Source organism: Eurosta solidaginis, chromosome 4 (assembly GCF_040869045.1).
Source record: "Eurosta solidaginis isolate ZX-2024a chromosome 4, ASM4086904v1, whole genome shotgun sequence".
NCBI lineage: Eukaryota > Metazoa > Arthropoda > Insecta > Diptera > Tephritidae > Eurosta > Eurosta solidaginis.
The window spans coordinates 100200396-100224245 of NC_090322.1; the positions used below are offsets into that span (position 1 = coordinate 100200396).

A 23850-nucleotide genomic window follows, 5' to 3' on the forward strand; every position below is an offset into this window, starting at 1 on the left:
ACTCAACTCCTGTTTGGTATTACCAATTACAACTTATTTTCAGTTGAAGTTGAATTGATGTTGCCAACCTAAGAAAGTGATGATTTGACAGATAAATGAAAAGCTGATCAATTTGTGGCGGAAATTTAAGCATTTGCAAAAGTTATTTTGTTATTAAAAGCAAAACGGATATTATATGAAATCTATTTTATAATGGCGAAAATGTTGGTGATTGATATGTCGCGAATACGAAAAAGAGTCGCGTGATCATTCCAATCCCTTGGAACTACCAAGCACCAAGTAGGAAAATGTTCAAGTGACAAATTATGAGCTTCAAATGAACTTATTTTGCAGATTTGAAAGGAAGAATTTTACTCATTACTAAACACAATTAAGGACAATTTCCGCAAACGCGTTCGGGGGAAGGCGTTATCCCTATTTTAAAATTATGCGCCACACTCAGATTCCTTGCTGATAGCAGCTATCAAAAATGCGGTGGAAATGATTTGGTGTTGGACTGGTTTTAGATATTATTGTGGAGCATATTTGTGCGAATTGGATTAAAACCCAAACAGCAAAAATTGTATTTTACTCTAAAACAGGTTTCACAGGAGTAGTGATTAGTATCAATGGAACTCACATTCGCATAATTTCACCTATTTTGGCTGCATCCGAAGGCTGGCTCGTCCAACTTCGGAATGTCGCTCCATAAAGTCAAAAATTTGTACAATGTAATCCTTCGTTTAAACATTGTTTTTTCTATAAATGTGTACAAAATTGTTAATTATTGTTTGATAAAAAAAGGTTTAACTACCGGCTTTCAATTTTTTGTTTTTTTTTTTTTTGGTAAAGTTTTATGAGCCCGTGCACCATCTAACTCTTATCAAGGGTGGTATCAAAAGACGGGTTTCGATCTCCGTTTTTAGGACCGAAAGCGGAAATTAAAAATTTTATTTCTGTCGAAAAATATTTACAAAAACCCACAAAATGGCCCGAAAGGGTCCGAAATATGAGGCCCGATTCACAGTTTTTTTGCACAGAACATATTTCTGCGTTGGCGGCCTTTGGCCGCGATTTGTAAAAATAACCCTGGGTGGGTCGAACACCTTTCTGCGTTAGTGTGTACAAAAAATCTTGCAAAATACAACAACCACATGAAAATTTGAACCAAAATTATATGACAAAAATCAAATTTTAAATTTTTGTTTCCGGATTCTTAAATCGGAGGTCGAAGCGTGTCCTTTGATACCAACTTTGAAAATTTTTGTTAAAAATTAGGTGGTGAACCCTGTTGTAAAACGGAACATTTTTTCAAAACAACTGCAAAATTGTATGAGACAACTGCTAGTAATCAGTTGTAAGATTTTGACGTCTTTGACAACTACACCAACACAAGGTTGTAAACGGTAATGCCACGAAAGGTTGTTAGACTAGACAACTCAACCGAGATTTTTTTTGACTGGTTGAGTTGTAATCTGTAATATGAAGTTGCGAAATTTCAATCCAAACAGAGTTGAGTTGTAAACGGTAATAGGGGCATACGTCACCTATATCTTAATCGTTATAATTGTCATAACCGCCATTATTCGATCTTCACTTATTCCAATATGTATAAAAATAAATATGTAAATTATTATAAACAAATTATTAATTTAATTTTATCTCAATTTATTAATTTCAAAAACTTGGTAAAATTAAATTAAAGGAAAAACTTTGCAATAGAATATAAGTATTTTGTAAGTAATGTTAATTTTGATGTAAAGTAATTTTCTCTAACGTTAAATTTACCTAAAATATAAATAAAACTTTTATTAATCGCCAATTTGATGGGTAAAATTAATGTTTTTCTCTTAAAATTTCGCAAACTACATAGATACATGGAAATGATTACTTTATCTTTGAAGAAATTCGTTTCTACTAAGCGCCAATCCTATTTTCAAATAGCTTGGTATCTGCATTTTATTCTCTGATTCTCTCCCTAGACAACGCAGCGCTTGATTTACCTTTTAAATTGAATTGTAATTTAAGCGGTAAAACGCATTGAGCTTATAATTTATACTTTTTCTCAATATAAAAAAATCGCTAATGATTGTTAAGCCAAAACAAAACATGTGTTTTTTTACTTTAATTATATTTCAAATCGTTTCTTTATTTTGCAATCCAATTCTAACAATAAATAAAAAAGTATGAAATTAAGTACTATTTTAAAACTCGGGCCCTTTTTTATGCCCCATTCTTTTGTACTTCCAAAATACAACCTGGAGCTCACTGGAGCTAAGGGCGTTCGATATGTCAAATCTTCCTCCACCTTTTATCATTACATTATGGCCAAAAGGCTTAAGCTGCTGGCGAAATTGACATAGTCATAACGCCATTGTCATAACCATATTTATACCATGGTGGAATCACCAGGTGAAGTAAATAAAAAGAGATAGAAGATGTACGCTATCTGAGATGGTAGGGATGCATTTTAGAAGGGAAAACGGGGTAAAATAGCATTAAGTTTTTACCCCTTTTGGTAGAAAGGGGGAAATAATAAAATTGTGCAAACTGCTATATATCATCTGATTTTTTTCATTGAAACCCTGTTTAGAATAAAAAGCATAAGTATGACTTCTTGAATTATGATTTCTAGACGACTTACGGTATATATATATAAAACGCCATATTTTAGAAATTAAATAATTCGATGAAAGCTTAGTCTTTGGATTCGAAGATGGCCATATTATTGTTTAAAATTTGAAACGTCAAAAGGAAGTTGTATACTGATTTTTGTATGGGGGCAAAGGATACTTCTTGCAATCGGGATCTTTCAAAAAAATAAAAGTAAATGAAAGTAAATAAAAAAAATACTTCTCTGCTTAAAAAGTACAAGTTTACCTTCAGGACTTCAAGCACTTATTGAGATATTTAATACGTACATATGTGCATTTTACTTCTGAAGAAGAGTTTCTTTACTTCTAAAGGAAGGGCTATTCCCCCGCTAAGCTTAATGAGCTTATCGGAAAAACGTTCCATTCCGAAAACTGATTCTCCATTAAACTTTTGAAATAAGCGTTCTCATAAATTAATTTTTCTTGTAAACAATACTGACGGTCCATGCGATAACTCGCCTATCCATGTAAAAGTACTATCGTGCGATTCATTATCTGACAAATTTAACCTCCTTATAATATATCCAGCCAAATATTCAATACCGTCCTCCGCCAACTCATCCAAAACATCATCACCGAATCCACGAACAAGCTCGATTAAGGACTCGTCCTGTTGAGCTTCTTCAAAATTGTGTGAATTGACTTGAATATCACCCAATTCGAGCCATTCAGTATCGTCAGGCTCAACGTTACCCCTTCCTCTTTCCTAAATTTCAGTATTTCGTGCTATAAAAGTGCGGAAATAAATTACTATTGGAATGTTACAATGAGTTTTATTAGGTTAGATGCTACCTAATAAGTACTTGCGAAGCCGGTACTTAAACTGTAGCGGGCTGGGGTGATCGTGCAGTCCCCCTATGCTTCTCATCGCACTGAAAAAGTTTTCAAGTATATCTTGATTGAGCCTGTACGTTACCACATATTGCATCCCGTACTGGCAGGTTACGTATTCGTACAAGCCTTTGAGGCTTGCATTTGTCATCAATATTCCCTCTTGAAACGGCAACAGCACATTCCTGTCTTCTACAATGTTTTGTCCGAATATATAACGCATCCTGTCTAGTATGATTTCCTGGTTTGCAATATCCATGCCATACAGTTTTTTGGCTGCGGTATTGCTTATTGTGCTCAACTTCGATTTGAGGAGATCAAACCAGTCGTTCACTAAATCAAAAAATTCTGCCGTTTCGCAAGGATTTGTTATTTCTTTGCGAAGTACGTAGCACCGTCTTATGGCACAAGCTACAGAGTGAGAAAATAACTCCGCCGCTAATTTAACTTGTTGGCGACGTTCGCGTTTGACGGTTAAGTGCTCATTCGTCAATTTGTATGGTATTGGCACAGCCGAAATAACGTGTGGTTCATCACCTGACGTACTGCCTCTTTATTTATACGCTTTCCCTCTACAATATATTCGTTGTCCAAAAATGGCTTCGTATTAACTTAAGCAGATGGGGTGTATCCGCGAACACAAAAACTTTTCCTTCATTTATTGACGGATGACTGAACCATGTTCTTTCTGTGTGTAAGAAATATATACTTATATATATATATATGTGCACTACTTATAAAAACATGTGTTGTACCTGGTGATATACCTACCTCTTTCCAAAGGTTTCGGTTGTGTGGTCCTATATCCGATACCATAGCAACCACCGGATAGCCAGCCATACAAAGCTCATTAATTACCTCCATTAATAAAGCACGAGTCATCGGTTGGTCAAAGCCGTAAAACACTGGCTGCTTCCATGAGGACTTTAAACCATGTGCAATAACGACTTGAATGCTACGACTTGGCTTGCGAACGAGATCACTTACACTGCAACTACTCTCATTTCATCAAAAGCTAGAACTGTCAAACGATCTTCTGATGGCATGCGCTAGACCCTGCCGCGTGAAGTGTTAATGCGTTGGATATTTCAATCCAACTCCCATGAATTATCTTATCTGGATTCGCCAGCTTTCTCAATTGCCCAACAGTAAACACTTTCTTCACGTTTTTTAATACTTCTTCGTGTTCGGCTTTTTTCTTTTTAAATTTTTAATTTCGCACTCCAAATTTTGTAATTGCAACTTTAGTGTGGCAATTTGAGCAAGCAACTCTGTTGGAATATTACAACTGGAAAATTCCATAAATTTTTTAGAAAGCCCAAATATTCTTTTGTGTATGTGTAGAGTTTTATTGTGGAGGCATACGTGCTTAAATCAAGTGGTTCTATCACATTGGGACTTTTGGAGTAGTATTAATGTTAAGTTTGTTTGTGGATCTGTCTTTGTTGATTCATTTATTTATTTTAATTTCACGTCCCACACTAGGAATCGTGAGCCCGCCCCTAAATGCATATGTGTAAAACATTATTATTTCATATGTATTTAATTAGCGAGCTTTGCTCATATTGCTTTATACAATGGTTTTTGTAATTGATATTAGAGAAAAATTGTAAGTTTACAAACGGCGATGGTTACTAGGACGTGTTTCTGAATTTCACTTTTTCATCAGCTAGCTTTTCGGGAGCTGAGGGTTGAACTCGAATCTCCAGCATTCATATCTGGGCAAGCCTTTAGCTGCTAAGCCATATGAATGTCCCGTTGTTCGCTGTATAATTGGTCTCTAAGAGTTGCCTTTTTGTTTATATTCCTTTTGATCACCATGTAGGCACATACACTCTGTATGTAGTTTATTCCTAACGGTGTGGATATGATTTTTTAGGTGCGCTTTTGAAAGCTTAGTAACATTTGTTCGGATTTTAACAGTATATGTTTTTAATACTTCCGCTGTTACTATTATATCAATATGATCATATGTATTTAATTAGCGAGCTTTGCTCATATTGCTTTATACAATGGTTTTTGTAATTTATATTAGAGAAAAATTGTAAGTTTACAAACGGCGATGGTTACTAGGACATGTTATTGAATTTCACTTCTTCATCAGCTAGCTTTTCGGGAGCTGAGCGTTGAACTCGAATCTCCAACATTCATATCAGTGCAAGCCTTTAGCTCCTAAGCCATATGAATGTCCCGTTGTTCGCTGTACAATTGGTCTCTAAGAGTTGCCTTTTTGTTCATATTCCTTTTGATCACCATGTAGGCACATACACTCTGTATGTAGTTTATTCCTAACGGTGTGGATGTGATTTTTTAGGCGCGCTTTTGAAAGCTTAGTAACATTTGTTCGGATTTTTACAGTATTTGTTTTTAATACTTCCGCTGTTACTATTATATCAATATGATCATATGTATTTAATTAGCGAGCTTTGCTCATATTGCTTTATACAATGGTTTTTGTAATTGATATTGGAGTAAAACTGTAAGTTTACAAACGGCGATGGTTACTAGGACATGTTTCTGAATTTCACTTCTTCATCAGCTAGCTTTTCGGGAGCTGAGCGTTGAACTCGAATCTCCAACATTCATATCAGTGCAAGCCTTTAGCTGCTAAGCCATATGAATGTCCCGTTGTTCGCTGTACAATTTCGCACTCCAAATTTTGTAATTGCAACTTTAGTGTGGCAATTTGAGCAAGCAAATCTGTTGGAATATTACAACTGGAAAATTCCATAAATTTTTTAGAAAGCCCAAATATTCTTTTGTGTATGTGTAGAGTTTTATTGTGGAGGCATACGTGCTTAAATCAAGTGGTTCTATCACATTGGGACTTTTGGAGTAGTATTAATGTTAAGTTTGTTTGTGGATCTGTCTTTGTTGATTCATTTATTTATTTTAATTTCACGTCCCACACTAGGAATCGTGAGCCCGCCCCTAAATGCATATGTGTAAAACATTATTATTTCATATGTATTTAATTAGCGAGCTTTGCCCATATTGCTTTATGCAATGGTTTTTGTAATTGATATTAGAGAAAAATTGTAAGTTTACAAATGGCGATGGTTACTAGGACATGTTTCTGAATTTCACTTCTTCATCAGCTAGCTTTTCGGGAGCTGAGCGTTGAACTCGAATCTCCAACATTCATATCAGTGCAAGCCTTTAGCTGCTAAGCCATATGAATGTCCCGTTGTTCGCTGTACAATTGGTCTCTAACAGTTGCCTTTTTGTTTATATTCCTTTTGATCACCATGTAGGCACATACACTCTGTATGTAGTTTATTCCTAACGGTGTGGATGTGATTTTTTAGGCGCGCTTTTGAAAGCTTAGTAACATTTGTTCGGATTTTTACAGTATTTGTTTTTAATACTTCCGCTGTACTATTATATCAATATGATCATATGTATTTAATTAGCGAGCTTTGCTCATATTGCTTTATACAATGGTTTTTGTAATTGATATTAGAGAAAAATTGTAAGTTTACAAACGGTGATGGTTACTAGGACATGTTTCTGAATTTCACTTCTTCATCAGCTAGCTTTTCGGGAGCTGAGCGTTGAACTCGAATCTCCAACATTCATATCAGTGCAAGCCTTTAGCTGCTAAGCCATATGAATGTCCCGTTGTTCGCTGTACAATTGGTCTCTAAGAGTTGCCTTTTTGTTTATATTCCTTTTGATAACCATGTAGGCACATACACTCTGTATGTAGTTTATTCCTAACGGTGTGGATACGATTTTTTAGGCGCGCTTTTGAAAGCTTAGTAACATTTGTTCGGATTTTAACAGTATTTGTTTTTAATACTTCCGCTGTTACTATTATATCAATATGATCATATGTATTTAATTAGCGAGCTTTGCTCATATTGCTTTATACAATGGTTTTTGTAATTGATATTAGAGAAAAATTGTAAGTTTACAAACGGCGATGGTTACTAGGATATGTTTCTGAATTTCACTTTTTCATCAGCTAGCTTTTCGGGAGCTGAGGGTTGAACTCGAATCTCCAGCATTCATATCAGTGCAAGCCTTTAGCTGCTAAGCCATATGAATGTCCCGTTGTTCGCTGTACAATTGGTCTCTAAGAGTTGCCTTTTTGTTTATATTCCTTTTGATCACCATGTAGGCACATACACTCTGTATGTAGTTTATTCCTAACGGTGTGGATATGATTTTTTAGGTGCGCTTTTAAAAGCTTAGTAACATTTGTTCGGATTTTACAGTATTTGTTTTTAATACTTCCGCTGTTACTATTATATCAATATGATCATATGTATTTAATTAGCGAGCTTTGCTCATATTGCTTTATACAATGGTTTTTGTAATTTATATTAGATAAAAATTGTAAGTTTACAAACGGCGATGGTTACTAGGACATGTTTCTGAATTTCACTTCTTCATCAGCTAGCTTTTCGGGAGCTGAGCGTTGACCTCGAATCTCCAACATTCATATCAGTGCAAGCCTTTAGCTGCTAAGCCATATGAATGTCCCGTTGTTCGCTGTACAATTGGTCTCTAAGAGTTGCCTCTTTGTTCATATTCCTTTTGATCACCATGTAGGCACATACACTCTGTATGTAGTTTATTCCTAACGGTGTGGATATGATTTTTTAGGCGCGCTTTTGAAAGCTTAGTAACATTTGTTCGGATTTTTACAGTATTTGTTTTTAATACTTCCGCTGTTACTATTATATCAATATGATCATATGTATTTAATTAGCGAGCTTTGCTCATATTGCTTTATACAATGGTTTTTGTAATTGATATTGGAGTAAAACTGTAAGTTTACAAACGGCGATGGTTACTAGGACATGTTTCTGAATTTCACTTCTTCATCAGCTAGCTTTTCGGGAGCTGAGCGTTGAACTCGAATCTCCAACATTCATATCAGTGCAAGCCTTTAGCTGCTAAGCCATATGAATGTCCCGTTGTTCGCTGTACAATTGGTCTCTAAGAGTTGCCTTTTTGTTTATAATCCTTTTGATCACCATGAAGGCACATACACTCTGTATGTAGTTTATTCCTAACGGTGTGGATATGATTTTTTAGGCGCGCTTTTGAAAGCTTAGTAACATTTGTTCGGATTTTACAGTATTTGCTTTTAATACTTCCGCTGTTACTATTATATCAATATGATCATATGTATTTAATTAGCGAGCTTTGCTCATATTGCTTTATACAATGGTTTTTGTAATTGATATTAGAGAAAAATGGTAAGTTTACAAACGGCGATGGTTACTAGGACATGTTTCTGAATTTCACTTCTTCATCAGCTAGCTTTTCGGGAGCTGAGCGTTGAACTCGAATCTCCAACATTCATATCAGTGCAAGCCTTTAGCTGCTAAGCCATATGAATGTTCCGTTGTTCGCTGTACAATTGGTCTCTAAGAGTTGCCTTTTTGTTTATATTCCTTTTGATCACCATGCAGGCACATACACTCTGTATGTAGTTTATTCCTAACGGTGTGGATGTGATTTTTTAGACGCGCTTTTGAAAGCTTAGTAACATTTGTTCGGATTTTTACAGTATTTGTTTTTAATACTTCCGCTGTACTATTATATCAATATGATCATATTATATCAATATGATCATATGTATTTAATTAGCGAGCTTTGCTCATATTGCTTTATACAATGGTTTTTGTAATTGATATTAGAGAAAAATTGTAAGTTTACAAACGGTGATGGTTACTAGGACATGTTTCTGAATTTCACTTCTTCATCAGCTAGCTTTTCGGGAGCTGAGGGTTGAACTCGAATCTCCAGCATTCATATAAGTGCAATCCTTTAGCTGCTAAGCCATATGAATGTCCCGTTGTTCGCTGTACAATTGGTCTCTAAGAGTTGCCTTTTTGTTTATATTCCTTTTGATCACCATGTAGGCACATACACTCTGTATGTAGTTTATTCCTAACGGTGTGGATATGATTTTTTAAGTGCGCTTTTGAAAGCTTAGTAACATTTGTTCGGATTTTACAGTATTTGTTTTTAATACTTAAGCTGTTACTATTATATCAATATGATCATATGTATTTAATTAGCGAGCTTTGCTCATATTGCTTTATACAATGGTTTTTGTAATTTATATTAGATAAAAATTGTAAGTTTACAAACGGCGATGTTTACTAGGACATGTTTCTGAATTTCACTTCTTCATCAGCTAGCTTTTCGGGAGCTGAGCGTTGAACTCGAATCTCCAACATTCATATCAGTGCAAGCCTTTAGCTGCTAAGCCATATGAATGTCCCGTTGTTCGCTGTACAATTGGTCTCTAAGAGTTGCCTCTTTGTTCATATTCCTTTTGATCACCATGTAGGCACATACACTCTGTATGTAGTTTATTCCTAACGGTGTGGATATGATTTTTAAGGCGCGCTTTTGAAAGCTTAGTAACATTTGTTCGGATTTTTACAGTATTTGTTTTTAATACTTCCGCTGTTACTATTATATCAATATGATCATATGTATTTAATTAGCGAGCTTTGCTCATATTGCTTTATACAATGGTTTTTGTAATTGATATTGGAGTAAAACTGTAAGTTTACAAACGGCGATGGTTACTAGGACATGTTTCTGAATTTCACTTCTTCATCAGCTAGCTTTTCGGGAGCTGAGCGTTGAACTCGAATCTCCAACATTCATATCAGTGCAAGCCTTTAGCTGCTAAGCCATATGAATGTCCCGTTGTTCGCTGTACAATTGGTCTCTAAGAGTTGCCTTTTTGTTTATATTCCTTTTGATCACCATGTAGGCACATACACTCTGTATGTAGTTTATTCCTAACGGTGTGGATATGATTTTTTAGGCGCGCTTTTGAAAGCTTAGTAACATTTGTTCGCCGTTTGTAAACTTACAATTTTTCTCTAATATCAATTACAAAAACCATTGTATAAAGCAATATGAGCAAAGCTCGCTAATTAAATACATATGATCATATTGATATAATAGTAACAGCGGAAGTATTAAAAACAAATACTGTAAAAAGCCGAACAAATGTTACTAAGCTTTCAAAAGCGCGCCTAAAAAATCATATCCACACCGTTAGGATTAGGAATGAACTACATACAGAGTATATGTGCCTACATGGTGATCAAAAGGAATATAAACAAAAAGGCAACTCTTAGAGACCAATTGTACAGCGAACAACGGGACATTGATATGGCTTAGCAGCTAAAGGCTTGCACTGATATGAATGTTGGAGATTCGAGTTCAACGCTCAGCTCCCGAAAAGCTAGCTGATGAAGAAGTGAAATTCAGAAACATGTCCTAGTAACCATCGCCGTTTGTAAACTTACAATTTTTCTCTAATATCAATTACAAAAATCATTGTATAAAGCAATATGAGCAAAGCTCGCTAATTAAATACATATGATCACATTGATATAATAGTAACAGCGGAAGTATTAAAAACAAATACTGTAAAAATCGGAACAAATGTTACTAAGCTTTCAACAGCGCGCCTAAAAAATCATATCCACACCGTTAGGAATAAACTACATACAGAGTGTATGTGCCTACATGGTGATCAAAAAGAATATAAACAAAAAGGCAACTCTTAGAGACCAATTGTACAGCGAACAACGGGACATTCATATGGCTTAGCAGCTAAAGGCTTGCACTGATATGAATGTTGGAGATTCGAGTTCTACGCTCAGCTCCCGAAAAGCTAGCTGATGAAGAAGTGAAATTCAGAAACATGTCCTAGTAACCATCGCCGTTTGTAAACTTACAATTTTTCTCTAATATCAATTACAAAAACCATTGTATAAAGCAATATGAGCAAAGCTCGCTAATTAAATACATATGATCATATTGATATAATAGTAACAGCGAAAGTATTAAAAACAAATACTGTAAAAATCCGAACAAATGTTACTAAGCTTTCAAAAGCGCGCCTAAAAAATCATATCCACACCGTTAGGAATAAACTACATACAGAGTGTGTACATGGTGGTCAAAAGGAATATAAACAAAAAGGCAACTCTTAGAGACCAATTGTACAGCGAACAACGGGACATTCATATGGCTTAGCAGCTAAAGGCTTGCACTGATATGAATGTTGGAGATTCGAGTTCAACGCTCAGCTCCCGAAAAGCTAGCTGATAAAGAAGTGAAATTCAGAAACATGTCCTAGTAACCATCGCCGTTTGTAAACTTACAATTTTTCTCTAATATCAATTACAAAAACCATTGTATAAAGCAACATAAGCAAAGCCCGCTAATTAAATACATATGATCATATTGATATAATAGTAACAGCGGAAGTATTAAAAACAAATAATGTAAAAATCCGAACAAATGTTACTAAGCTTTCAAAAGCGCGCCTAAAAAATCATATCCACACCGTTAGGAATAAACTACATACAGAGTGTATGTGCCTACATGGTGATCAAAAGGAATATAAAACAAGTAAGGAAGGCTAAGTTCGGGTGTAACCGAACATTACATACTCAGTTGAGAGCTGTGGAGACAAAGTAAGGGAAAATCACTATGTTGTAAAAAGAACCTAGGGTAACCCTGGAATGTGTTTGTATGACATGTGTATTAAATGGAAGGTATTAAAGAGTATTTTAAGAGGAAGTGGGCCATAGTTCTATAGATGGACGCCATTTAGGAATATCGCCATAAAGGTGGACCAGGCCTGTCTCTAGAATTTGTTTGTACGATATGGGTATCAAATGAAATGTGTTAATGATAATTTTAAAAGGGAGTGGGCCTAAGTTCTATAGGTGGACGCCTTTTCGAGATATCGCCATAAAGATGGACCAGGGGTGACTGTAGAATTTGTTTATACGATATGGGTATCAAATGAAAGGTGTTAATGAGTATTTTAAAAAGGAGTGGGCCTTAGTTCTATATGCGGACGCCTTTTCGAGATATCGCCATAAACATGGCCCAGGGGTGACTCTAGAATGTGTTTGTACGATATGGGTATCAAACGAAAGGTGTTAATATGTGTTTTAAAAGGGAGTGGGCCTTAGTTCTATGGGTGGATGCCTTTTCGGGATATCGCCATAAACGTGGACCAGGGGTGACTCTAGAATGCGTTTGTACAATATGGGTATCCAATGAAAGGTGCTAATGAGTATTTTAAAAGGGCGTGGGCCTTAGTTCTATAGGTGGACGCCTTTTCGAGATATCGCCATAAAGGTGCACCAGGGGTGACTCTAGAATTTGTTTGTACGATACGGGTATCAAATGAAAGGTGTTAATGAGTATTTTAAAAAGGAGTGGGTTTTAGTTCTATATGTGGACGCCTTTTCGAGATATCGCCATAAACGTGGACCAGGGGTGACTCTAGAATGTGTTTGTCCGATATGGGTATCAAACGAAAGGTGTTAATAAGTGTTTTAAAAAGGAGTGGGCCTTAGTTCTATGGGTGGACGCCTTTTCGGGATATCGCCATAAACGTGGACCAGGGGTGACTCTAGAATGCGTTTGTACAATATGGTTATCCAATTAAAGGTGTTAATGAGTATTTTAAAAGGGCGTGGGCCTTAGTTCTATACGTGGACGCCTTTTTGAGATATCGCCATAAAGGTGGACCAGGGGTGACTCTAGAATTTGTTTGTACGATATGGGTATCAAAAGAAAGGTGTTAATGAGTATTTTAAAAAGGAGTGGGCCTTAGTTCTATGGGTGGACGCCTTTTCGGGATATCGCCATAAACGTGGACCAGCGGTGACTCTAGAATGCGTTTGTACAATATGGGTATCAAATGAAAGGTGTTAATGAGTATTTTAAAAGGGCGTGGGCCTTAGTTCTATAGGTGGACGCCTTTTCGAGATATCGCCATAAAGGTGGACCAGCGGTGACTCTAGAATTTGTTTGTACGATATGGGTATCAAATGAAAGGTGTTAATGAGTATTTTAAAAGGGCGTGGGCCTTAGTTCTATAGGTGGACGCCTTTTCGAGATATCGCCATAAAGGTGGACCAGGGGTGACTCTAGAATTTGCTTGTACGATATGGGTATCAAATGAAAGGTGTTAATGAGTATTTTAAAAGGGCGTGGGCCTTAGTTCTATAGGTGGACGCCTTTTCGAGATATCGCCATAAAAGTGGACCAGGGGTGACTCTAGAATTTGTTTGTACGATATGGGTATCAAAAGAAAGGTGTTAATGAACATTTTAAAAAGGAGTGGGCCTTAGTTCTATGGGTGGACGCCTTTTCGGGATATCGCCATAAACGTGGACCAGCGGTGACTCTAGAATGCGTTTGTTCAATATGGGTATCCAATGAAAGGTGTTAATGAGTATTTTAAAAGGGCGTGGGCCTTAGTTCTATAGGTGGACGCCTTTTCGAGATATCGCCATAAAGGTGGACCAGGGGTGACTCTAGAATTTGTTTGTACGATATGGGTATCAAATGAAAGGTGTTAATGAGTATTTTAAAAGGGCGTGGGCCTTAGTTCTATAGGTGGACGCCTTTTCGAGATATCGCAATAAAGGTGGACCAGGGGTGACTCTAGAATTTGTTTGTACGATACGGGTATCAAATGAAAGGTGTTAATGAGTATTTTAAAAAGGAGTGGGTTTTAGTTCTATATGTGGACGCCTTTTCGAGATATCGCCATAAACGTGGACCAGGGGTGACTCTAGAATGTGTTTGTCCGATATGGGTATCAAACGAAAGGTGTTAATAAGTGTTTTAAAAAGTAGTGGGCCTTAGTTCTATATTTGGACGCCTTTTCGGGATATCGCCATAAACGTGGACCAGGGGTGACTCTAGAATGCGTTTGTACAATATGGGTATCCAATTAAAGGTGTTAATGAGTATTTTAAAAGGGCGTGGGCCTTAGTTCTATAGGTGGACGCCTTTTTGAGATATCGCCATAAAGGTGGACCAGGGGTGACTCTAGAATTTGTTTGTACAATATGGGTATCAAATGAAAGGTGTTAATGAGTGTTTTAAAAGGGAGTTGGCTTTAGTTCTATAGGTGGATGCCTTTTCGAGATATCGCCATAAAGGTGGGCCAGGGGTGACTCTAGAATTTTTTGTACGATATGGGTATCAAATGAAAGGTGTTAATGAGTATTTTAAAACGGAGTGGGCCTTAGTTCTATATGTGGACGCCTTTTCGAGATATCGCCATAAACGTGGACCAGGGGTGACTCTAGAATGTGTTTGTACGATATGGGTATCAAACGAAAGGTGTTAATGAGTATTTTAAAAGGGCGTGGGCCTTAGTTCTATAGGTGGACGCCTTTTCGAGATATCGCCATAAAGGTGGACCAGGGGTGACTCTAGAATTTGTTTGTACGATATGGGTATCAAATGAAAGTGTTAATGAGTATTTTAAAATGGAGTGGGCCTTAGTTCTATATGTGGACGCCTTTTGGAGATATCGCCATAAACGTGGACCAGGGGTGACTCTAGAATGTGTTTGAACGATATGGGTGTCAAATTAAAGGTGTTAATGAGTATTTTAAAAGGGCGTGGGCCTTAGTTCTATAGGTGGACGCCTTTTCGAGATATCGCCATAAAGGTGGACCAGGGGTGACTCTAGAATTTGTTTGTACGATATGGGTATCAAATGAAAGGTGTTAATGAGTATTTTAAAAGGGCGTGGGCCTTAGTTCTATATGTGGACGCCTTTACGAGATATCGCCATAAACGTGGACCAGGGGTGACCCTAGAATGCGTTTGTACAATATGGGTATCAAACGAAAGGTGTTAATAAGTGTTTTAAAAGGGAGTGGGCCTTAGTTCTATGGGTGGACGCCTTTTCGGGATATCGCCATAAACGTGGACCAGGGGTGACTCTAGAATGCGTTTGTACAATATGGGTATCAAATGAAAGGTGTTAATGAGTATTTTAAAAGGGCGTGGGCCTTAGTTCTATAGGTGGACGCCTTTTCGAGATATCGCCATAAAGGTGGACCAGGGGTTACTCTAGAATTTTTTTGTACGATATGGGTATCAAATGAAAGGTGTTAATGAGTATTTTAAAAGGGAGTGGACCTTAGTTCTATATGTGTACGCCTTTTCGAGATATCGCCATAAACGTGGACCAGGGTGGACCCTAGAATGTGTTTGTACGATATGGGTATCAAATTAAAGGTATTAATGAGGGTTTTAAAAGGGAGTGGCCCATAGTTGTATATGTGAAGGCGTTTTCGAGATATCGACCAAAATGGGGACCAGGGTGATCCAGAACATCATCTGTCGGGTACCGCTAATTTATTTATATATTTAATACCACGAACAGTATTCCTTCCAAGATCCCAAGGGCTTTTGATTTCTCCCTGCAAAACTTTTTCATTTTCTTCTACTTAATATGGTAGGTGTCACACCCATTTTACCAAGTTTTTTTCTAAAGTTATATTTTGCGTCAATAGACCAATACAATTACCATGTTTCATCCCTTTTTTCGTATTTGGTATATAATTATGGAATTTTTTTCATTTTTCGTAATTTTCGGTATCGAAAAAGTGGGCGTGGTCTTACTAGGATTCCGGCCATTTTTTACACCAATATAAAGTGAGTTCAGATAAGTACGTGAACTGAGTTTAGTAAAGATATATCGATTTTTGCTCAAGGTATCGTGTTAACGGCCGAGCGGGAGGACAGACGGTCGACTGTGTATAAAAACTGGGCGTGGCTTCAACCGATTTCGCCCATTTTCGCAGAAAAGAGTTATCGCCATAGAAGCTATGCTCTAACCAAATTTCACAAGGGTTGGTAAATTTTTGTTCGACTTATGGCATTAAAAGTATCCTAGACAAATTAAATGAAAAAGGGCGGAGCCACGCCCATTTTGAAATTTTCTTTTATTTTTGTATTTTGTTGCACCATATCATTACTGGAGTTGAATGTTGACATAATTTACTTATATACTGTAAAGATATTAACTTTTATTTTAAAATTTGAATTACAAAAAAATTTTTTTCAAAAGTGGGCGTGGTCGTTCTCCGATTTTGCTAATTTTTATTAAGCAGACATATAGTAATACAAGTAACGTTTCTGCCAAATTTCATCATGATATCTTCAACGACTGCCAAATTACAGCTTGCAAAACTTCAAAATTACCTTCTTTTAAAAGTGGGCGGTGCCACGCCCATTGTCCGAAATTTTCTTAGTTTTCAGTTCCGCGTCATAAGTTCAACTCACCTACTAAGTTTCATCGCTTAATCCGTATTTGGTAATGAATTATCGCACTTTTTCGATTTTTCGAAATTTTCGATATCGAAAAAGTGGGCGTGGTTATTGTCCGATATCGTTCATTTTAAATAGCAATCTGAGATGAGTGCCCAGGAACCTACCTACCAAATTTCATCAATATACCTCAAATTTACTCAAGTTATCGTGTTAACAGACAGACGGACGGACGGACGGACGGATGTACATGGCTCAATCGAATTTTTTTTCGATACTGATGATTTTGATATATGGAAGTCTATATCTATCTCGATTCCTTTATACCTGTACAACCAACCGTTATCCAATCAAAGTTAATATACTCTGTGAGCTCTGCTCAACTGAGTATAAAAAAAAGGCAACTCTTAGAGACCAATTGTACAGCGAACAACGGGACATTCATATGGCTTAGCAGCTAAAGGCTTGCACTGATATGAATGTTCGAGATTCGAGTTCAACGCTCAGCTCCCGAAAAGTTAGCTGATGAAGAAGTGAAATTCAGAAACATGTCCTAGTTACCATCGCCGTTTGTAAACTTACAATTTTTCTCTAATATCAATTACAAAAACCATTGTATAAAGCAATATGAGAAAAGCTCGCTAATTAAATACATATGATCATATTGATATAATAGTAACAGCGGAAGTATTAAAAACAAATACTGTAAAATTCCGAACAAATGTTACTAATACTGTTTTCACACAGAAACTTAATGATCTCATTTCACCTGCTAATGAAATCGTAAATTTTTTGCTTTCACACAGAAGTAACTGCTCGATTAGTACGAAGGATGAGACAGACAATCTTGGCGGAACGACACAAGGTGGGAGCATGGTGACATACCTACAAACCAAAAAAATTCCATGTACTTGTAAATTCGATGGACAAATGTCAAAATCTTACTGCGCCGGTAGTTGATGTATCAAATCAAATAAAAAAGGTTAAAATCAGCTGTTCGATGCGGCCACCTTGTATCGTTCCGCCATGCAGACAATGACATTTGCTTTGACAAATGACATTTTTAAGCACTGAACACACCAAAAACTAAGAAACGGAAGCGGAACGTTGACAACAGAGTTGCATTGTGCTTTTGACTTCAATAGGCATTCGATTAGCTACTAATGGAATAATAATAGATTCGAATTTTGTAGGGAAGATTGAGCTCAATAAGCGTCTTAATGTAGAAAATTGCCTTTATTATTCAATAAGCCGTCTGTGTGAAAATAGTATAAGCTTTCAAAAGCGCGCCTAAAAAATCATATCCACACCGTTAGGAATAAACTACATACAGAGTGTATGTGCCTACATGGTGATCAAAAGGAATATAAACAAAAAGGCAACTCTTAGAGACCAATTGTACAGCGAACAACGGGACATTCATATGGCTTAGCAGCTAAAGGCTTACACTGATATGAATGTTGGAGATTCGAGTTCAACGCTCAGCTCCCGAAAAGCTAGCTGATGAAGAAGTGAAATTCAGAAACATGTCCTAGTAACCATCGCTGTTTGTAAACTTACATTATTATTTCATATTATGGTGGTCACTTTACAAAAATGTGTGAAACGTATGCTGAAAGAGTTTACCTAGCCCGCGTTACCTTGTTATCTTTTTCAAAAGGGCTTTCATTTGCATAATCCGAACATGATAAAAATTTCACAGCCATTGGAACTGCTTCTTTGGTGAGCACACGTTTTGCTGGATTCGTTGTTTGCCTAAAATCGCTTTCAGCAAATGCATGCTTCAGCGTAACGCCGCTGCTTTCGCTCCATAATTTCAGCCTATTCTCCTCCACAGGAGGCTAAAACCCTCCGCCGTCCACGTCCTTTTACACAATACACAGCTCGCTTTGGCATATTCAAAAATAAATCGCGGAAATTTAAATAATAACGAATTATTTCTTACGAAAATTAAAGCAAAATGTCAAAAGAATATTAAATGTTGCAATACACAACTTTTTTTTCCATATTTACCGAAAATTCCCCAGACTCACATGAACAATTCTCATAAAAGCAACACCTTCAACGAAAAACCACACTGTTCGGGGGTACAACATCGTTGAAAAATTTTCAGGTAGCCGAATGACAGAACAAAGAAGAATTTAGAGCGAGACAATTGACGGCGTACTTCACCTGGTTATTCCACCATGATTTATACTTAACCATATCTATTTTCATCGATTATTGATACCATAACTAGCTGATAGCTGCGGCCATTAAAAAAGCGAAGTTTTTGTTTACATTAACAATTGTTATTGATGTTGAATTTTTGATATATTTTGAATAATTTTATAATGAAATTAACAATGTGAGAATAAAATAATAACTTTCACTGATTTGTTTTTATATGAATATCAAGTTTAACCTAAAATAAGCAGTGATGAAGAAATCGACAATTTGTTCATCAACATAATGGCATTATACACAAAAAGAAGGAACTTGGAGATAAAAAGACGATGGCATTCCCGCCCCATCAATGCTAATCGGCACGATATCACCGAAAAACTTTTTTGAGGGTTAAAAGTATGGACGAAGAAGAGTTTTTCGCACACACAATAATGACTCGACCGGTCTATGACTTCCCAACAAACACTGAAACCAAAAATCTCAAATGTTTGAGAAAAACATTGATTCTCAGTTTGATATTCAACATTATATATCATTTGAAACAAAATATTTTCTCGACTTTTTCTCAAACGTCGATCTTCAACTTGAGAATAATTTGAGACATACTTGAAAATCTTTTTTCTCTCAAATGTTTGAGAAAACATTAATTCTCAGTTTGATATTCTGCATTATTAATCATTTGAACCTAAATATTCTCTCTAATTTTTCTAAAACGTTGTTCTTCAACTTGAGAATGGTTTGGGATATACTTGCATTTCGTTCCATTCCTGAAATGTCGAATCGTCGATCTCTAATTTGCATACTTTAGCTGGAAATATAAGCAAGTGATTTTATTGAGAGAAGTTGGACATAAAGTGAAAAAGTAAGGAAGTATTTATAAATTTTAAGAATATTAAGTGATATTATACTACATTATGCATAAATCTAAACGAGTGAAAAGTGAAGTGAGGCAAATAATAAATTTGCTTACCGAAAGTGGCACAACAGTGGTACCGGGAATAATAGAAAGTTTAGGAGTGGGCGCCAACTTAGGCGAAGGCCCTTCTATTTCCAATAGTGTTATTTATGATCGAGGTGATTCAGAAAGTGTGGATTGCGACTATTCGAAATCTGACATTGATGCAGAAAGTGAAATTGAAAGTGTTATACGAGAATAGCTAGCTGGATGGGCCGTCCATTTTAATATTTCCACTGATGCAACTAATGGTTTGTTAGAAATACTTCGGAAATGTATTACTGGCATTCCAAAAGATGGCAGGACATTGAAATGTACTCCCAAGATACCGCCAGTGGAAAAAATGGGGTCAGGAGAATATTTCCACTACGGTGTTGAAGATTCCCTTACAGATTCTTTAATGAGAAAATCATTCATATCTTCTGAAGTCCACCTCAACATAAATATTGACGGTCTTCCACTAGCAAATTTAAATGATCTTTTTATTACTCAATAAAGTCATCAAACTTTAATATTTATTTTTGTTGTTATATCGGCCTACTGATTTGTAATATCGCGGGTTCGAATCGAGCTCAAGGCCTAACAATAATTATTTTATCATTATTATTGTTATGATAAATTTTTTCTTAATTGAAAAAACTATTAAATTAGGATAGAAGAAAGAAAAAAATTTTTTTTTTAAGTGTCAATAAAATATGACACTATGGCAGCATTGCCATCAAACAAGTTCAATTTTCACTCTGCAGTCATTCTGCAACAGATGTCGCAGTGTTGTGAATATCAATTGGCAAGAACCAGAATAGAAGTAGGATTAATGAAGACAAACAAAAAAACCGCTGTGATGGCTGAATGGTTATATCAGCGGCGCCTAAACGTTACCGATGAAGGAATTTAGCAGTTCCCTAAATGGATCTATACAACGAGCTTTGGCAGTTGTCTAAATTTTTTCTTTCTTCTATTCTAATTTAATCATTTTTTCAATTAAGAAAAAATTTATCATAACAATAATAATGATAAAATTATTATTGTTAGGCCTTGAGCTCGATTCGATCCCGCGATCTTACAAATCAGTAGGCCGATATAACAACAAAAATTGTTAATACATCCCAGAGCACGGGGAATAAGTGTCAATAAAATATGACACTATGGCAGCATTGCCATCAGAAAACTCCAATTTTGACATTCATTCTGCAACAGATGTGTTGTGAATATCAATTGGCAAGAACCAGAATAGAAGTAGGATTAATGAAGACAAACAAAAAACCGCTGTGATGATTGAATGGTTATAGCAGCGGCGCCTAAACGTTGCCGATGAAGGAATTTAGCAGTTCCCGAAATGGATCTATACAACGAGCTTTTTGGCAGTTGTCTAAATTTTTTCTTCTATTCTAATTTAATAATTTTTTCAATTAAGAAAAAATTTATCATAAAAAAATTTATCATAACAATAATAATGATAAAATAATTATTGTTAGGCCTTGAGCTCGATTCGAACCCGCGATCTTTAATATTTATTGTTGCGCCACTTTACACTTTTCCAGTTATCGATTTGAGCATTCTGTAGATGAAATATCAAAAAAATTTGTTTCATAACTGTGAAAATAACGAATTCCTATTTTTACCACTTATTCACTCGTAGATGGATTTTAACAGCACATTTTTGTCAGCTGGAGATAACCAAGTTACCAAACAAGGTAAGGTTTTTGACTATTCATTGTTTATTTGAAATTGTTTATACTAATATTCTATTATCATTTTCAGATTTGGATAATTTGAATAGGAATATTGATGCCTTAGACAAGAAAATAGACGAATGGAGATCAAATTTATCAAAGGGTAATATTTGTTTATTTATTTATTATAATTTTTTGAATTAATGTGCGATATGTTCAATTTGAATACCCAATGTTTTTTATATTTTTAGTCAGGTTTTTCATAACATTTTCGAGTATGCACTTTTTAGTATACAAAATTTAAATTTTGTCCTTACGTTGTATGGAATAAATGGAATACTCGAAAATATTGTGAAACATTTGATTGAAAAGTTACAAAAATTTTGGAATGAAGAATTTTATCCTTACTCAAAATCAGTCAAAACGTGTATATATAATGATAAACCTCCTTGAAAGTATTTTAGTTGGTATACGACTTAAAATACCTTTCATTTGATACCCCTATTGGCATATCTTGCTTAATACTTAAAAAAAAAAATTACATTGGTGGCACCCCAGTAGCAAATTTTGAAACGAGGCGTACTTTCCATATATATAATTATTTCATGCAATTATTTTTGTAATATTCATACATATTTATAAATTCAATAATTTCAGAAAATCAATCAACACAAAAGTTGCTAAAGAGGGTATTGGAAGAAGCTAAATTAGGCGCTAGTTCTGCAACTGTAAAAGGGAAGAAGATTTAACCGCAAAAACCTTTTTCAGAAGTACAAGAATTTTCCGAATTTGAAGCAAAAATTCAAAGCTCTGAGAATAAATATAACGATTTGGTGAATATCCTAACAATTTAGCTATTCAATAAAATGCAGCTATTTTATATATCTTTATTTTTTTTCAGGTGGCCGAACTGCAGACCATCATCTGTGCAAGTACAACTAAATTCGTAAAAATGGCTTGGCGCAAAATAATAACTGACAATGTTGCGCAATCGTATTCCTGGCAAGGAACTAAAACAAAGACATCAGCTAGGGCACTAAGTGTAACAGGAGCACTGAAACGTAATTACGCGTATGATCTTATGTTGTGGCTTTAGTTATTTCCTTGATTATATTTAGAAGCCTTTTATCTAAAATTTCCTAATGTGGCCAATGACAGTGAGTTTGAACGAGCGACAATCAACTTCTTCCAACACGCTAGTACTAGGCTAAATAAAAAGGTTGAATATGAAAAACAGAAGAATACCAGCTTGCCATACATTATAATCTATATATAATAATTATTAGATGCATTTTATTTATTTATTTATTATTTAATGTATCCTTTTTCTTAAAAACGCAAGATATTTATGTTGAATTTTTTAACTACAAAAATGTTATTTGAATTTTTGTATTAAATTCTTTTCACTTCTTCAACTAAATTGAAAGAACATTTATATGTGTAACCCGTTGAAGTTTTTCTAGCTCATATGCATTTTTTGTAACCTTTTATGTAAATTTTTTTTTTTTATTTATGTGAAATAATTGGCCTGTTCATTTACAAAAATATTGTTACTGGAATTTACTAATTGTTGATATTTTTTATGAGCAATGACAGAAACTAGTAACTTCCAGTAATAATTTTTTTGTAGATGAACATACCTAATATGTTAGGCTTGTATACATGTGACTAATGGGAACTTTTCTACCTCATCTGCACTTTTCTTTGCAAACTTAAATTTTTGTGCCTAAGTTTTTTGTTTACCTATATGTGTACTTAATCTACATGAAGAAATATTTTAATGTATTCACAATATATGTATAACTAGTGGGAGTTTCTTTACATCCAATGTTACAAACATTGAACTTAATGCTTATTTTTTTGATTTTCATAAAATAATAATTGTTTTATAATATAATTTAAATTTTTTTATTCACGTATCTATCAACATTAAATAATAAAAAATTATACATATTTGTTACAGTATAATTTAATATAATAGAATATAATATCATAGAAAGATGGTTGAAAAACTGGTATGTAACTAATTTTTTGCATTGATATAATTTTTTGAATTAACTGAATAAAGAAAATTTAAAAAATTTGTCAAAACTCATAAAAAAGAACCCTTATTATTAAAACTGGGCATTTCTTTTACAGCGTAGGTAACACTGAAGAAACAATTAAACTAGAGATATTGGATTCCATTTCGTTCCGCTTTATTATCGTTTGAGAAAAAGTTGAGAATCCAAAAATTCTCAATTTGAAAATGAAGAAAAATACCATATTAAAAATGAGCCTAGCTTGAGAATGCTATCAACGGTTATTTTAAATGCATTTGAAAACTAACGTTTGAAATGTGAGAAATGGACTGATTCTCAAATGTATCTCAAACTGAGAATTGACAAAAATGTTTATTGGGTTGTTTTTAAAGTTGATGGGGCAGCGATTTAGTTTAGCACCCCCCGAGTTCGGGGTTTAACTTGGTATCAAATGAAAGAGGGAATTCTCCCGATCA

General features: G+C 35.2%; 1 pseudogene; it reads left to right on the forward strand.

Moving 5' to 3' along the window:
• The first annotated feature begins 18795 nt into the window (after positions 1–18795).
• On the forward strand, positions 18796–23448 carry LOC137248087 (uncharacterized; annotated as a pseudogene).
• The last annotated feature ends 402 nt before the right edge of the window (positions 23449–23850 follow it).